At 41.0% G+C, this 17,510-nt stretch overlaps 1 protein-coding gene across 5 annotated transcripts in view; it reads right to left on the reverse strand.

Moving 5' to 3' along the window:
• LOC110741837 (zinc finger protein 431-like) overlaps positions 1–17,510 on the reverse strand; it is a 51,678-nt gene that overhangs the window by 16,305 nt on the left and 17,863 nt on the right. The gene's annotated exons all lie outside the window — the stretch shown is intronic.

Raw genomic sequence — 17,510 nt, forward strand, 5'->3', positions numbered from 1 at the left:
AGATGGAGCTGGAAGCCATTATTTTCAGCAAACTAACACATGAACAGAAAACCAAACACCACATGTTCTCACTTATTAAGTGGAAGCTAAACAGTAAGAATACATGGACACATGGAGGGAAACAACACACACTGGGGTCTGTTGCAGGGATGGGAGAGCATCAGGATAAATAGCTAATGTAGGCAGGGCTTATCACTGAGGTGAGGGGCTAATAGGTGCAGCAAACCAACACGGCACACGTTTACTTATGTAACAAACCTGCACATCCAGCACATGTATCCTGAAATAAAATTACATTAAATTAAATTTTATTTTATTTATTTATTTATTTTGAGACAGAGTCTTGTTCTGTCACCCAGGCTGGAGTGCAGTGGCGTGATCTCGGCTCACTGCAAGCTCCGCCTCCTGAGTTCATGCCATTCTCCTGCCTCAGCCTCCCCAGTAGCTAGGACTACAGGCGCCCGCTACCACGCCTGGCTAAATTTTTGTATTTTTTAGTAGAGACGGGGTTTCACCGTGTTAGCCAGGATGGTCTCGATCTCCTGACCTTGTGATCTGCCCGTCTCGGCCTCCCAAAGTGCTGGGATTACAGGCGTGAGCCACCGTGCCCGGCCCATTAAATTAAATTTTAAAAAAAATGAAACTGGTAATAGTAACTTTATATCTTTAAGTAGTCATTTTAAATATAAATTAATTAAACTACTTATTTAAAAAATATAATCTCAGAACTTTTGGAGGCTGAGGAATCTGATCACTTTAACTCAGGAGTTTGAGACCAACCTAGACAACAGGGCAAAAAAGTGTCTCTACAGAAAAAGGTACAAAAAACTATCTGGGCTTGGGATGGCAAATATTTGCAACCCAGCTACTCAAGAAGCTGAAATGAGATCATCTGAGTTTGGGAGGTTGAGGCTGCAGTGAGTCGTGATCATGCCACTGCAAACTAGCCTGGTTGACAGAGTGAGACTTTATCTCAAAATTAAATAAATTTATAAAAAAAAAATTAAGATGGCTTAGTGGCTTAAGTTAAAAAGCATACAATTTGCTGTCTATAAGAGACTCGATTTAGCATTGAGTCAAATAGGTTGAAAGTATCCCAATGGAAAAAGTCTGTATTCCATGCAAGTAGTAACCACAATTGGGTGAGGTGGTAATTATTATATTGGATATAATATGTTTTAAGTAAAGTACTAGCATAGGACAAACACGATATTATATAATGGTCAAATGGGTCAATTTACCAGGAAGCTATAACTATCATATCTATTTATATGTATATGTGTACGTATATATAACATGAGGGTTCCAAAATATATAAAGCAAATTTTGGCAAAGGTGAAGCAAGAAATACATAGCAACACAATTGTAGAGATCAAGACGTCATTTGCAATAATAAGCTGAAAATTCAGATAAAAGATCAATAAGAAATCAGAAAGCAGACATTATAGCTATTAGCTGTTATTAGCTATTTTGCATAAAGAGGAATACCTGAGTGTATAACTTATAAAGAAAGAAGGTTTATTTAGCTCATAGTTCAGCAGACCGTACAAGCAGGGTATAACAGCATCTGCTTTCAGTGAGGGTCCCAGGAAACTTACAATCATGGTGGAAGACAAAGAGTAACTGGACATATCACATGGTAAGAGATGGCAAGCGTGAGGTGAAGGAGTCAGTTTCTTTAAATGAACCAGCTCTCATTTGAATTAATGGAGTGAAAGCTTTCTCATGACCAGGATGGTATGAAGGCATTCATGAAGAATTTGTCCCCATGACCCAAACACCTCCCACCAGGTTTCACATCTAACATTGAGGATTACATTGCACAATGAGGTTTGCAGGACATAGACATCCAAACCATACCATAGACCAACTAGGCTTAACAGATAGGTATAAAACTTTTCAGTTAAAAGCAAGAAGCAACACTATGTTCTTATTTGCACCTGATGTATTCTGTTAAGACACATAACAAGTCTTATTAAATACCAGCTGGATGTGTGGTTGGTACCTACAATCCCAACAATTTGGAAGATGAAGGTGGGAGGATCACTTGGGATCAGAAGATTGACACCAGCCTGACTAACATAGTAAGACCCTGTCTAGTGAGACCCGTTACTACAAATAATCAAAAATTAGTGAAGCATGGTAGTGCAAGTCTGTAGTCTCAGCTATACAGGAGGCTGAGGTGGAAAGATCACTTCAGACAAGGAGGCTGAGGTTGCAGTGAGTCAAATTTATGTCAGTGTACTCTAGCATGGGTGACAAATATGATCCTGTCTCAAAACAACAATAAATAAGAAGACCAAAATCATACACTGTGTGTTTTCTGATCAAACCTGAATAAAACTAGAAATCTAAAGCAAAAGTAAAACTGGCAAATCCAAGAATATCTAAAAATAAAACACATGGGTTGAGTGCAGTGGCTCATGCCTCCAATACTAGCATTTAGGAAGGCTGGGCACGAAGATTGCTTGAGCTCAGAGGTTCAAAACTAGCATAAATAACATAGGAAAATCCTGTCTCTAAAAAAATAAAAAATAAAAATAAAAGACACTCTTCAACATACTTTTGTTCAATGGTCAATAAAATTAATTTTGTTAAGATGCCAATACAAACTACAGTGGTAAACAAATTCAATATAAACTCTTTAAAAATTCCAGTAGTACAGTTTCATTACAGGAATCTTGTGTATGGCCAGGCACAGTGGCTTACACCTGTAATTCCAGCATTTTGGGAGGCTGAAGTGGGCAGATCACCTGAGGGCGGGAGTTCGAGACCAGCCTGACCAACATGGAGAAACCCAGTCTCTACTAAACATACAAAACTAGCCAGGCGTGGTGGCACATGCCTGTAATCCCAGCTACTCGGGAGGCTGAGGCAGGAGAATTGCTTGAACCCGGGAGGCAGAGGTTGTAGTGAGCCGAGACAGCGCCATTACACTCCAGCCTGGGCAACAAGAGCGAAACTCCGTCTCAAAAAAAAAAAAAGAAATCTTGTCTAAAATTTAAAAATTTGATTATGAACTATAACCAGCCAAACACCCAGGAAAAAGAACAAAGCGGCATTATACTTCCAAATTTTAAAACATATTAAAAGCTAAAATAGGCCAGGTGCGGTGGCTCATGCCTGTAAGCCCAGCACTTTGGGAGGCTGAGGTGGGTGGATCACGAGGTCAGGAGATCAAAACCATCCTGGCCAACGTGGTGAAATCCCATCTCTACTAAGAATACAAAAATTAGCTGGGCATGGCAGTGCATGCCTGTAATCCCAGCCACTTAGGAGCCTGAGGCAGGATAAGCACTTGAACCCAGGAGGCAGAGGTGCAGTTAGCTGAGCTCACACCACTGCACTCCAGCCTGGTGACAGAGCTAGACTCTGTCTCAAAAAAAACACAAAAACTAAAATAACAAAAACAGTATGGTACTGACACAAAGGCAGATAAACAGATGAAAAAAATAGTGGAGAGCCCAGAAATGAAGCCTTCTGTATGTGATTACATGATCTTCCACAAAGTTACCATGAGCACACAACAGAGAAGAGATAATCTTTTCAAAAAATAATGCCATAAACTGGGTAACACTGATAAAATAAAGTTGAATCATTTCCTTGAACCATATATAAAAAATATTTTATTTGCTGGTTTTTTTTTTTGAGACAGAGTCTTGCTCTGTCACCCAGGTTGAAGTGCAGTGGAGTGATCTCGGCTCACTGCAACCTCCACCTCCCAGGTTCAAGAGATTCTCCTGACTCAGCCTCCTGAGTAGCTGGGATTACAGGCGCCTGCCGCCATGCCCAGCTAATTTTTGCATTTTCAATAGACACGGGGTCTTACCAAGTTGGTCAGACTGGTCTCGAACTCCTGACCTCGTGATCTACCCGCCTCGGCCTCCCAAAGTGCTGGGATTACAAATGTGAGCCACCGTGCCCGGCCCTATTTGATTTGATTGATTGATTTTTTGAGCAATGGAGTCTCGCTCTATTGCCCAGGCTGGAGTGTAGTGGCGCGATCTCGGTTCACTGAAATCTCCACCTCCCAGATTCAAGTGATTCTCCTGTCTCAGCTTCCCAAGTAGGTGGAACTACAGGCACGTGCCACCACGTCCGGCTAAGTTTTGTATTTTTTAGTAGAGAGGGGGTTTCACTGTATATTGGCCACGCTGGTCTTGACCTCCTGACCCTCATGTGACCCGCCCACCTTGGCCTCCCAACAAGCTGGGATTACAGGCGTGTGCCACGGCGCCCAGCCTATTTTTTTTTTTTTTTTGAGTAGGAGTCTCATTCTGTCACCAAGGCTGGAGTGCAGTGGCATGATCTCGGCTCATTGCAACTTCCAAACCTTCCAGGTTCAAACAATTCTCATGCCTCAGCCTCCTGAGTAGCTGGGACTACAGGTGTGCACTAGAACGCCGGGCTAATATTTGTATTTTTAGTAGAGATAGGGTTTCCCCATATTGGCCAGGCTGGTCTCCAACTCCTGACCTCAAGTGATTCACCTGCCTCAGTCTCCCAAAGTACTGGGATTATAGGCGTGAGTCACTGTGCCTGGTCAAAAAGTATTTCAAATAAAATGCTTAGACATAAAAAGAAAAAACAAAAAACTAGCCAATCTCTTAGAAAAAAAAACTTGACGTGCGGGTCTTGGCATCATTTCCTAAGATACTTACATTAAATGCATATGCAAATGATGCTGAGAAAGAACAGAAACATTTAACTAATATACTTCCTAGAATTTCTGCACATTAAAAATTCATGGGTGTGGCTCAAGCCTGTAATCCCAGCACTTTGGGAGGCCGAGATGGGCGACCACGAGGTCAGGAGATCGAGACCATCCTGGTACAACCCGCAGAAACCCCTCTGGCTCTACTAAAATACAAAAACTGGGCCATGGCGCATGGGCGCCTCAGGCAGTCCCAGCTACTCGGGAGGCTGAGGCAGGAGAATGGCTGAACCCGGAGGCGGCCAGGTGAGCTGAGATCCCGCCACTGCACTCCAGCCCCAGGACAGAGCTTGAGACCCCCTGCCTCAAAAAAAAAAAAAAAAAAAAATTCAATAGACTGAAAATGTCTTCTAGGAAATGGGTGAAAATATATGGAAATTACAAATGATAGTTATTATTCAGAATATATGAATCAACTCTTTACGGAGTCTCCGCTTCTGTCACCCAGGTGGCTGAGTGCAGTGGCCGGATCTCAGCTCACTGCAAGCTCCGGCCTTCGGTTCATCACGCCATTCTCCTGCCAGCCTCCTCCCCGCAGCTGGGACTACAGGCTCACGCCACGCCCGGGCTAAGTTTCTTTTTTATTTTTTTTTAGTAGAGACGGGGTTTCACTGTTAGCTACAGATGGTCTCGGACCCTCCTGACTCCTGCGTGGATCCCACTGCCTCGGCCTCCCCCAAAGTGCTGGGATTGGCAGGCTTGAGCCACGGCACTGCCATGAACAATTTTTTGAGACGAGTCTACTTGTCGCTTGTGGCGGGAGTGTAGTAATAGAGGTCTCACCACAAGCTCCGGCCTCCCGGTTACCATCTGTTTCCAGTTTTCCCCGAGTAGCTGATTCGCTAGAAGCTGCCACCTCGCTAGTTTATTTTGAGACGGGTTTCGACCGCAGCACAGGGATGGAAGTCGGTTTCTGACCTCGGACTGTCTTCACTCTCCCAAAGTGCTGCTGGGATTACAGGCTTGAGCCACCGGCCACCGCCTAACAACTTTAAAACTGAAATCAACAAAGCCGGAATAACTCATCAGAATGAAAGTAAGGCCGGGCATGGTAGCTCACTCAGGTAATGCCAGCACTTTGAAAGGCCGAGGTGGGTGGATCACGAGGTCAGGAGTTCGACACCGGCCTGACCAAGATGGTGAAACCCTCTCTCTACTAAAAATACAAAAATCAGCCAGGCGAGGTGGTAGGCACCTATAATCCAGCTACACGGGAGGCTAAGGCAAGCTGAGGTAGGCTGAGGCAGGAGAATCGCTTAAACCCAGGAGGCAGAGTTTGCAGTGCGCCGAGATTACGCCACTGCACTCCAGTCTGGGCGACAGAGTAAGACTTCGTCTCAAAAAAAAGAAAAAAAGAAGAAATGAAAAAATAATTTTCATCAAAAAATATACCCAAATGGGAAAAAAAACATTTGAAAAGAAAAGCAAAATTAATGATTTGCAGAGAAACACATACAAATAAAAATGAGGCCAAGTGCTTGCCTCACGACTATAATCCCAGTACTTTGGGAGACCAAGTCAGGTGGATCACCTGAGGTCAGGAGTTCAAGACCAGCCTGGCCAACATGGTGAAAACGCCGTTTCTACTAAAAATACAAAAATTAGCCAGGCATGATGGTGGACACCTGTAATCTCAGCTACTCAGGAGGCTGAGGCAGGAGAATTGCTGGAATCCAGGAGGCGGAGGTTGCAGTGAGCCACTGTGCCACTGTACTCCAGCCTGGGTGACAACAGTGAGACTCTATCACATTCAATCAACCAATCAATCAATCAATCAATAAAATGAAAAAACAAAATTGCCTCACACTCATTACAATGGCCACTCTACATTTTTTAAAAACACCAAATCTGTTGATGATGCAATGAAAATAAAACCTGTGTTGATTGTTAGTAGAAAACAAGGATGCAGCCATTATTTTAAAATGTTATAAATGCTTCTTAAATAATTAAAAATGGAATTATCATCAAATAGAGCAATCCCACTTATGAATATATTTCCAAAATATCCAACACAGGACCTGGGACATATTTGAACATCCATGTTTATTGTACCCGTATTCACAAAAGCCAAAAGGCAGAAGCAACCCAGGTGTCTCTTAATTTATAAACACATCAAAAATGTAACATATACATTCAGTGGAATATTATCACAGAAATCAAAGATTATCAAATATTATAATTAAATCAAATATTATCAAAGAAATCTTGTCACATTTTAAGATAAACTTTGAAAATATTATGTCACGTGAAATAAGCCCAAAACAAAATGATGAAAACTATATGATTCCACTATGTATATGAGATATCTTAAGTAGTCACACTTTAAACAGAAAGTGGAAGGGTGTTTGTCAAGGGCTGAGGAGAGGGTAAAATGGGTTCTTGTTACTTAAATGGATACTGAGTTTTAGTTTACAAGATGTAAAATTTCTACTTTTGCATAACAATGTGAATATATTTAACACAGCTTCTTTTTGACACAGGGTCTCACTCTGTCACTCAAGCTGAAGTGCAGTGGCACAATTATGCCTCACTTCAGCCTCAAACTCCTAGAGTCAAGTAATCCTCCCCTCAATCTCCCAAACAGCTGGGACCACAGGTACACACCACCATGCCTGGATATTTTTTACAATTTTTGTAGAGAGGGAATCTCTGGATGCTGCCTAGGTTGGTCTCAAACGTTTCGGCTCAAATAATACTCCTGTCTTAGCCTCCCAAAATCCAGGGATTACAGATGTGAGCCACCACCATGTCTGGCCCTGAAATGCGCACTAAAATAGATTTAAGATGCTAAATTTTATGTTATGTGTTTTTACTGTTTTTTCTTCTCTTTTTTTGAGACGAAATCTCGCTCTGTCACCCAGGCTGGAGTGCAGTGGCGTGATCTTGGCTCATTGCAACCTCTGCTTCCTGGGTTTAAGTGACTCTCCTGCCTCAGTCTCCTGTGTAGCTCAAATTACAGATGTAGGCCACCATGTCCAGATAATTTTTGTATTTTTAGTAGAGAGAGTTTCACCATGTTGGCCAGGCTGGTCTGGAACTCCTGATCTCAAGTGATCTGCCCGCCTCGGTCTCCCAAAGTGCTGGGATTACAGGCGTGAGCCACCACGCCAGGCCTGTTATGTGTTTTTACAACAATTAATTTTTCTAAAGGAAAAACGGAAAAAATACTGAATTATAAATCTTCTCAAAAATTACCTTCAAATCACAAAAGTGTTTCTCTCACACAAAGGAAATATATATTCATCATTAGACACAGGGAGAAAATAAGACATAATGAAAATATTTCCATGTCTACCCACTTAGACAAAATAGCCACTGAAAATCAGCTAAGAAAATATATACAAGATAAGCCATAACCAATATTGGGGTCATATTTATAGATAAACACACACATATATAATCTGATTGTGACAGACATATGGCTGATTTATCTCTTAAACATCACATTGACTTAAAGTATACAAACAGAATTGCAGATTGGCTAAAATTATATAAGAAAAACTAAAAAACAAAATAAGCTAATATTAAGAAACCTACACTGAAAAAACACTAATACGAAAACTGCACAACAGTAACAGACATGTTTACTCATAAAATCTGGTATGCAATATTAATATACTATTAAAAAAGAATTGTCTGGATAACTACAATATTTGACTGTGTACTCATGGAAGGCATGTATTTCGAATAATTGGCATGCACTATGTGGCAGTAAAATTTCACAGAATATGCAGTATAATTATAAATAGAATATACTAATGAGAAACTTTTAATAAATAAGCATGTAAAAAAGTGATAATTTTTATGTTTTAAATATATGCTATTCTTACACAAAATGAAACTGCTATAATCCAATTTCAGAAGCAAAGAATAGCATTACACTGCTAAATTAAAACTTATATTTTTCAAACTAGAGTTAGAGCCTCTGATATGTAAAACAAATATTTAGAAGGAAATTATGTTATCATTTAGACATATGCTGAAGAAAGTGGTTGAAAATCCTGTAAATCCTTTTTACCTGCAGCAAACTTAAGTAACCATTCTAGTAATATGGAGTGCCTACCAATTACTAATTTACTTCAGGCATAACATGTACATTCTAGCATATTGTCCTAAATTTGAAAAGGAAAGCAAAATTAATGATTTGCAGAGAAACATATAAAAATAAAAATGAGGCCAGGCACTTACCTCCTGACTGGAATCCCAGCACTTTGGGAGGCCGAGTCAGGTAGATCACCTGAGGTCAGGAGTTCAAGACCAGCCTGGCCAACATGGTGAAATCTAAAATTACAGACAAGTTTGAAATGGAAAATAGAAAGTAAAAATGTATGGAAAGAGTAACATCAGTGACATGAAAAAATAAAAGGTGCTGTATTTGATTATCCTCACCACAGCAAAAAAAATTTTCAGTCATCCCTGACAAAAGCTTTATGAGACAGTCAGGCATCAAGGCTCACATCTGTAATGACTGCTACATGGTACATTGAGGTTGGAGAATTGCTGCAGGCCAGGATTTCAAGACCAGCCTGGATGATTAACAAGATCCCATCTCCAAAGCAAATGCCTTTAGAAGAGCTTTGAGACCCAGGGAGAGAGATGTGACAGTCTGCTAAAGCCCAAGATTGAGAAGTGGTTTTTTTTTTCAGAGGACAGGCACTTATTCACGTGGGAAACTACGGGACTCCTGGTATTGGCTACACACCAAGAAATGGCCCACCCAACTTAGTCCAACAGAGAATTCTGAAGTTATTCTGTAACCATCCCAAACTCCTCCCAGTTACAGTCTAAGAGAGGTCCTGCCCTTCCAGAGACCTGGAGGAAGACACCCATTTGCAGCCATGCAGACAGGTCTACAGACCTTGGTTTTTACTGTGGTCCCTGAAGCAGTTCAGTGACTCAGTTCCAGCTCTTAGCCACAGTGCACGACCAGTTTTGCCTACATAGAAATCCACACAGTGACCTGGGGAAATCCTCTCTGGTACTCAGTGAAAGGCAAACCCATTCACATCCTGATATAAGGGCTATTATGTATGGAGCTGACCACAGAAACTGCCCTAGTGTCTGCCCTACAGATCAAAGTCTTAAAGAATATTCAGTCTGTCCAGAAATAAAACGGAAATTACAACTACCCAAGCCCTTTGTAACAAACCGTCTAAAGGTGGATGCTAGCGCAGACCAAGCAGTCTTATGACCGAGCTACAACCCCTCTTCACTACACACCGAGAGGGCATAACATCACCCTAGGGACACAACAGAAAAAGATCTTTACCTCCTGAAACCTGTTTACAAAACCTAAGGAGTTGTTTGCTCCTGCAAATTCACAGATACCAATATAAAACTACATTGTGCCCATTGTCAATGTTTCTACTTTAATGTAACACTGAAAGTGTGTGGCACAAAAATTAGTCAAAAACATTTTGAAAAAGCCATTGGAACTGAAGAGAATAAGTAAAAAGTTGCATTTTGTGGATCGTGTAATCTTATTATATAAAAATAACATAAACAGTACATTAAAATTAGTGTAAAAAGCCAGGCATAGTGGCTCACACCTGTAATCCCAGCACTTTTGGGGGCTGAGGCAGGCAAATCATGAGGTCAGCAGTTCAAGAACAGCCTGGCCAACGTAGTGAAACCCTGTCTCTAGTAAAAGTACCAAAAAAAAAAAAAAAATAGCCAGGCATGGTAGCAGGCACCTGTAGTCCCAGCTACTTGGGAGGCTGAGGGAGGAGAATCATTTGAACCCAGGAGGTGGAGGTTGCAGTGAGCTGAGATTGCGTCATTACACTCCAGCCTGGGTGACACAGTGAGATTCTGTCTTGAACAACAACAAAAAATTGTCTAAACTAATAAATACAGTCAGTAAATTAGCAAAATATAAAATTAACATAAAAGTTATGGTGCCATACACTTAAACTATCTGATACAATAGAGAAAGAAAACAATCTTATTTATAATAGTATTAAAATAATAAATTTCTCAAAACCAATTTAACCAAGAAGGTAAAAAATCTTTTTTTTTTAATCATACCTTTTTTTTTTTTTTGAGACGGAGTCTCGCTCTGTCACCCAGGCTGGAGTGCAGTGGTGCGATCTCAGCTCACTGCAAGCTCCGCCTCCTGGGTTCACACCATTATCCGGCCTCAGGCTCCCGAGTAGCTGGGACTACAGGCGCCCGCCATGGCACCCAGCTAATTTTTTGTATTTTTACTAGAGACAGAAAGGTTTCACCGTGGTCTCGATCTCCTGACCTCGTGATCTGCCCACCTTGCCCTCCCAAAGTGCTGGGATTACAGGCATGAGCCACCACACCCAGCCTTTTATTATACTTTAAGTTCTAGGGTACAAGTGCACAACATGCAGGTTTGTTACATATGTATACATGTGCCATGTTGGTGTGCTGCACCCGTTAACTTGTCATTTACATTAGGTATATCTCCTAATGCTATCCCTCCTCCCTCCCCCACCCCATGACAGGCCCTGGTGTGTGATATTCCCCACCCTGTGACCAAGTGTTCTTATTGTTCAATCCCACCTATAGGTGAGAACATGCGGTGTTTGGTTTTCTGTCCTTGTGATAGTTTGCTCAGAATGATGGTTTGCAGCTTCATCCATGTTCCTACAAAGGACATGAACTCATCCTTTTTTATGGCTGCATAGTATTCCATGCTGTATATGTGCCATATGTGCCACATTTTCTTAACCCAGCCTATCATTGATGGACATTTTGGGTTGGTTCCAAGTCTTTGCTATTGTGAATAGTGCCGCAAGAAACATACGTGTGCATGTGTCTTTATAGCAGCATGATTTATAATCCTTTGGGTATATGACCAGTAATGGGATGGCTGGGTCAAATGGTATTTCTAGTTCTAGATCCTCGAGGAATCGCCCCACTGTCTTCCACAATGATTGAACTAGTTTACAGTCCCACCAACAGTGTGGAAGCGTTCCTATTTCTCCACATCCTCTCCAGCACCTGTTGTTTCCTGACTTTTTAATGATCAACATTCTAAACGATGTGACATGGTATCTCATTGTGGTTTTGATTTGCATTTCTCTGATGGCCATTGATGATGAGCATCTTTTCACGTGTCCATTGGCTGCATAAACGTCTTCTTTTGAGAAGTGTCTGTTCATATCCTTTGCCCACTTTTTGATGAGGTTGATTTTTTTCTTGTAAATCTTTTTAAGTTCTTTGTAGATTCTGGATATCAGCCCTTTGTCACATGGGGAGACTGCAAAAATTTTCTCCCATTCTGTAGGTGGCCTGTTCACTCTGATGGTAGTTTTTTCTGCTGTGCAGAAGCTCTTTAGTTTATTTAGATCCCATTTATCTGTTTTGGCTTTTGTTGCCATTGCTTTTGGTGTTTGTCATGAAGTCCTTGCCCATGTCTATGGCCTGAATGGTAATGCCTAGGTTTTCGAGGGTTTTTGTGGTTTTAGGTCTAACATTTAAGTCTTTAATCCATCTTGAATTAATTTTTGTATAAGATGTAAGGAAGGGATCCATTTTCACCTTTCTACATATGGCTAGCCAGTTTTCCCCAGCACCATTTATTAAATAGGGAATCCTTTCCCCATTTCTTGGTTTTGTCAGGTTTGTCAAAGATCAGATGGTTGTAGATGTGTGGTATTATTTCCAGGGGCTCTATTCTGTTCCATTGTTCTATATCTCTATTTTGGTAGCAGGATCATGCTGTTTTGGTTACTGTAGCCTTGTAGTATAGTTTGAAATCAGGTAGCGTGATACCTCCAGCTTTGTTCTTCTGGCTTAGGATTGTCTTGGCAATGTGGGCTCTTTTTTTGGTTCCATATGAACTTTAAAGTAGTGTTTTCCAATTCTGTGAAGAAAGTCATTGGTAGCTTGATGGGGATGGTATTGAATCTATAAATTACTTTGGGCAGTATGGCCATTTTCACAATATTGGTTCTTCCTATCCATGAGCATGGAATTTTCTTCCATTTGTTTGTGCCCTCTTTTATTTCATTGAGCAGTGGTTTGTAGTTCTCTTTGAAGAGGTCCTTCACATCCCTTGTAAGTTGGATTCCTAGGTATTTTATTCTCTTTGAAACAATTGTGAATGGGAGTTCACTCATGATTTGGCTCTCTGTTACTGGTGTATAGGAATGCTTGTGATTTTTGCACATTGATTTTGTATCCTGAGACTTTGCTGAAGTTGCTTATCAGCTTAAGGAGATTTTGGGCTGAGACAATGGGGTTTTCTAAATATACAATCATGTCATCTGCAAACAGGGACAATTTGACTGCCTCTTTTCCTAATTGAATACCCTTTAGTTCTTTCTCTTGCCTGACTGCCCTGGCTAGAACTTCCAACGCTATGTTGAATAGGAGTGGTGAGAGAGGGCATCCCTGTCTTGTGCCAGTTTTCAAAGGGAATGCTTCTAGTTTTTGCCCATTCAGTATGATATTGGCTGTGGGTTTGTCATAAATAGCTCTTATTATTTTGAGATACATCGCATCAATATCTAGTTTATTCAGAGTTTTTAGCATGAAGCGCTGTTGAATTCTGTCAAAGGCCTTTTCTGCATCTATTGAGATAATCACGTGGTTTTTGGCTTTGGTTCTGTTTATATGATGGATTATGTTTATTGATTTGCTTATGTTGAACCAGCCTTGTATCCCAGGGATGAAGCCCACTTGATCGTGGTGGATGAGCTTTTGGATGTGCTGCTGGATTCAGTTTGCCAGTATTTTGTTGAGGATTTTTGCATCGATGTTCATCAGGGATATTGGTCTAAAATTCTCAGTTTTTGTTGTGTCTCTGCCAGGCTTTGGTATCAGGATGATGTTGGCCTCGTAAAATGAATTAGGGAGGATTCCCTCTTTTTCTTTGATTGGAATAGTTTCAGAAGGAATGGTACCAGCTCCTCTTCGTACCTCTGATAGAATTCAGGTCTGAATCCATCTGGTCCTGGACTTTTTTTGGTTGGTAGGCTATTAATTATTGCCTCAATTTCAGAACCTGTTATTGGTCTATTCAGGGATTCAACTTCTTCCTGGTTTAGTCTTGGGAGGGTATATGTGTCCAGGAATTTATCCATTTCTTCTAGGTTTTCTAGTTTATTTGCGTAGAGGTGCTTACAGTATTCTCTGATGGTAGTTTGTATTTCTGTGGGATCGGTGGTGATACCCCCTTTATCATTTTTTATGTATCTATTTGTTTATTCTCTCTTTTCTACATTAGTCTTGGTAGCAGTCTATCGATTTTGTTATCGTTTCAAAAAACCAGCTCCTGGATTCACTGATTTTTTGAAGGGTGTTTTGTGTCTCTATCTCCTTCAGTTCTGCTCTGATCTTAGTTATTTCTTGCCTTCTGCTAGCTTTTGAATGTGTTTGCTCTTGCTTCTCTAGTTCTTTTAACTGTGATGTTAGGGTGTCAATTTTAGATCTTTCCTGCTTTCTCTTGTGGGCATTTAGTGCTATAAATTTTCCTCTACACACTGTTTTACATGTGTCCCAGAGATTCTGGTATGTTGTGTCTTTGTTCTCATTGATTTCTTTTTTTTTTTTTTTTTTTTTTTTTTGAGACAGAGTCTCGCTTTGTCGCCCAGGTTGATGTGCAGGGCGCGATCTCGCTCACTGCAAGCCCGGGCCCCGGTTCACGCCATTCTCCTGCCTCAGCCTCCGGAGTAGCTGGGACTACATGCCTCTCGTCTGCCAATTTTTGCATTTTAGTAGAGACTGGTTTCACCATGTTAGCCAGGATGGTCTCGATCTCCTGACCTCGTGATCCGCCCGCCTCGGCCTCCCAAAGTGCTGGGATTACAGGCGTGAGCCACCGCGCCCGGCCTTGTTCTCATTGATTTCAAAGAACATCTTTATTTCTGCTTTCATTTCGTTATGTACCCAGTAGTCGTTCAGGAGCACGTTGTTCAGTTTCCACGTAGTTGAGCGGTTTTGAGTGAGTTTCTTATTCCTCAGTTCTAGTTTGATTGCATTGTGGTCTGAGAGACAGTGTGTTATAATTTCTGTTCTTTTACATTTGCTGAGTTCTTCCAACTATGTGGTCAATTTTGGAACAAGTGTGGTGTGGTCCTGAGAAGAATGTATATTCTGTTAATTTGGGGTGGAGAGGTCTGTAGATGTCTATTAGGTCCGCTTGGTGCAGAGCTGAGTGCAATTTCTGGATATCCTTGTTAACTTGCTGTCTCATTGATCTAATGTTGACAGCGGGGTGTTAAAGTCTCCATTATTATTGTGTGGGAATCTAAGTCTCTTTGTAGGTTTCTAAGGGCTTGCTTTATGAATCTGGGTCCTCCTGTATTGGGTGCATATCTATTTAAGATAGTTAGCTCTTTTTATTGAATTGGTCCCTTTACCATTATGTAATGGCCTTCTTTGTCTCTTGATCTTTGTTGGTTTCAAGTCTGTTTTATCAAAGACTAGGATTGCAACCCCTGCTTTTTTTTGTTTTTCATTTGCTTGGTAGATCTTCCTCCATCCCTTTATTTTGTGCCTATGTGTGTCTCTGCATGTGAGATGGGTCTCCTGAATACAGCACACTAATGGATCTTGACTCTTTATCCAATTTGCTAGTCTGTGTCTTTTAATTGGAGCATTTAGCCCATTTATATTTAAGGCAAATATTGTTATGTGAATTTGATCCTGTCATTATGATGTTAGCTGGTTATTTTGCTTGTTAGTTGATGCAGTTTCTTCCTAGCATTGATGGTCTTTACAATTTGGCAAGTTTTTGCAGTGGCCGATACCAGTTGTTCCTTTCCAAGTTTAGTGCTTCCTTCAGGAGCTCTCGTAAGGCAGGCCTGGTGGCGACAAAAATCTCTCAGCATTTGCTTGTCTATAAAGGATTTTATTTCTCCTTCACTTATGAAGCTTAGTTTGGCTGGATATGAAATTCTGGGTTGAAAGTTCTTTTAAGAATGTTGAATATTGGTCCCCACTCTCTTCTAGATCTCTTTCTGCCAAGAGATCTGTTAGTCTGATGGGCTTCCCTTTGTGGGTAACCCGACCTTTCTCTCTGGCTGCCCTTAACATTTTTTCCTTCATTTCCACTTGGGTGAATCAGACAATTATGTGTCTTGGAGTTGCTCTTCTTGAGGATTATCTTTGTATTTCCTGAATTTGAATGTTGGCCTGCCTTGCTAGGTTGGGGAAGTTCTCCTGGATAATATCCCAAAGAGTGTTTTCCAACTTAGTTCCATTCACCCCATCACTTGCAGGTACACCAGTCAGATGCAGATTTGGTCTTTTCACATAGTCCCATATTTCTTGGAGGCTTTGTTCATTTCTTTTTACCCTTTTTTCTCTAAACTTCTCTTCTCACTTCATTTCATTCATTTGATCTTCAATCACCGATACCCTTTCTTCCGCTTGATCAAATCAACTACTGAAGCTTATGCATGCATCATGTAGTTCTCGTGCCATGGTTTTCAGCTCCATCAGTTAGCCATTCGTCTAATCTTTTTTCAAGGGTTTTAGCTTCTTTGCGATGGGTTCGAACATCCTCCTTTAGTTCAGAGAAGTTTGTTATTGCCGATTGTCTGAAGTCGTCTTCTCTCAACTCGTCAAAGTCATTCTCCAGGCAACTTTGTTCCATTGCTGGCAAAGAGCTGCGTTCCCCTGGAGAAGAAGAGGCACTCTGATTTTTAGAATTTTCAGCTTTTCTGCCCTGGTTTCTCCCCGTCTTTGTGGGTTTTTGTTGTTGTTGTTGTTGAGATGGAGTCTCGCTCTGTCGCCCAGGCTGGAGTGCAGTGGTGCAATCTCAGCTCACTGCAACCTGGCCAAGGTAAAAAATCTTTACAATGAAATATATAAGATATCAATGAAAGAAATTAGAGAAGACAAAAATAAATTTAAATATATTTTATGTTGGCCGGGCGTGGTGGCTCACACCTGTAATCCCAGCACTTTGGGAGGCCAGGGCAGGTGGATCACAAGGTCAGGAGATTGAGACCAGCCTGGACAACATGGTGAAACCCTGTCTCTACTAAAAATACAAAAATTAGCACAGCATGGTGGCGCATGCCTATAATCCCAGCTATTAGGGAGGCTGAGGCAGCAGAATCACTTGAACTCGGTAAGTGGAGGTTGCAGTGAGCCGAGATTATACCAGTGCACTCCAGCCTGGGTGACTGAGTGAGACTCTGACTCAACAAGAACAACAAAAAAAATTCATGTCTATGGATTGAAAGAATAAATATTGTTAAAGTGCCATATTATCTAAAGTAATCTATACATTCAATAAACTTCCTATCAAAATTCCAGTGGCATTTTTTTCACAATAGGAAATACAGTTCTAAAATTTACAAGAAACTACAATAAACTTCAAATAGCCAAAGGAGTCTTGAGAAAAAAATAACAAAGCAGAGGGACGGGACATCACAATTTATAATGTCAAACTATATTTTAAGACTATAGTAATAAAAACAGGATGGAATATGTAGAAAAATTAACAAGAAACCCCTAATGGAACAGAAACCACTACTCTCACATATTTCAGACAGGATGCAAAAAGAGAACTAAAAAATAATTTAACAGAGTTTTTCAGCCGGGTGCAGTGGCTCACATTTGTAATCCCAGCACTTGGGGAGCCCAAGGTGGATCCACTTGGGTGGATCACTTGAGGACAGGTGTTCAAGACCAGCCTGGCCAACATGGTAAAACCCCATCTCTACTAAAAATACAAAACAATTAGCTGGGTGTGGTGGCAGGCACCTGTAATCTCAGCTACCAGGAGACTGAGGCAAGAAAATTGTCGAACCCAAGAGGCAGAGGTTGCAGTGAGTCAAGACCACGCCACTGCAATCCACCTGGGCAA

This window comes from Papio anubis, unplaced genomic scaffold (genome assembly GCF_008728515.1).
Source record: "Papio anubis isolate 15944 unplaced genomic scaffold, Panubis1.0 scaffold332, whole genome shotgun sequence".
NCBI classification, from domain to species: Eukaryota; Metazoa; Chordata; class Mammalia; order Primates; family Cercopithecidae; genus Papio; species Papio anubis.